We start from the raw sequence: 870 nt of genomic DNA, 5'->3' as shown, positions 1-870 counted from the left end.
ATATGATATATATTTACATATGATAAAAGTATCTTGTTTTCTTTATCTACCATAAGTCACTGAAACTTAATAAAAAAGTGTGGAGTGAGGTTACGCGACCGACAATGCAAACAGACAAGGTTTTGGCCTAAGTGCTTGTGAAATAAGGCAGGGAAACATTGAAGTTCATTTTGTCCAGGTCAAATTTACACACTTGTAGCGAACTAACACAGGTTATGATTATTGGGGTGTATATAAATATATAGAGTTCTTGCAACGAAGGTTTCTGTTCTTTTTTTAAAACAAGAAGCTTAAACTAGTCATGGCTTTTTTAGCCCCTTTTTTGTTTGAATATATAAGTCTCTAAGATCAAGACACTTTCAACAGATGAACAACATGAACTAAGTAAGAGACAGGAAAATACACAAAGTTGTAGCAGTATGATGAACATTGTGCAATGAAGGAGACCTGGTATAAAATAGTCCATGAAAATGAAAATGGTGTAAAAATGGAAGAAATAGAAAATATCTAAAGGAGAAAGATTATCGAAAAAAAAGAAGCCCTAAAGCAAATGAAATTCACACTGGAGCAACAGATAAGCTCATTCATCGAACAATTTGTAAAGATCCAAATTCACTCCACCATCTCAGATCAGTAGCTGCAAACTGAGAATGCTTCTTCGCCACACTTTAGTCACCATCATCTCCACTGCCTCATGAATCCACAGAAACATCCATCACACGAGGGAACACAGAAAACTTCACTGACGATCACACGAGAGACTTCAAGTTCAAGATCATTGGCATCCAAAATAACTGAAGAACAATATGACGATAACATTTTCGATGAAGTAGCCAGACTTTTAGACAAGAATTCACAGTAGACAGATTA

Source organism: Aplysia californica, unplaced genomic scaffold (assembly GCF_000002075.1).
Source record: "Aplysia californica isolate F4 #8 unplaced genomic scaffold, AplCal3.0 scaffold00665, whole genome shotgun sequence".
Lineage (NCBI taxonomy): Eukaryota > Metazoa > Mollusca > Gastropoda > Aplysiida > Aplysiidae > Aplysia > Aplysia californica.
The sequence above is the reverse complement of the archived record's forward strand: the minus strand, read 5'-3'. Positions refer to the sequence as shown.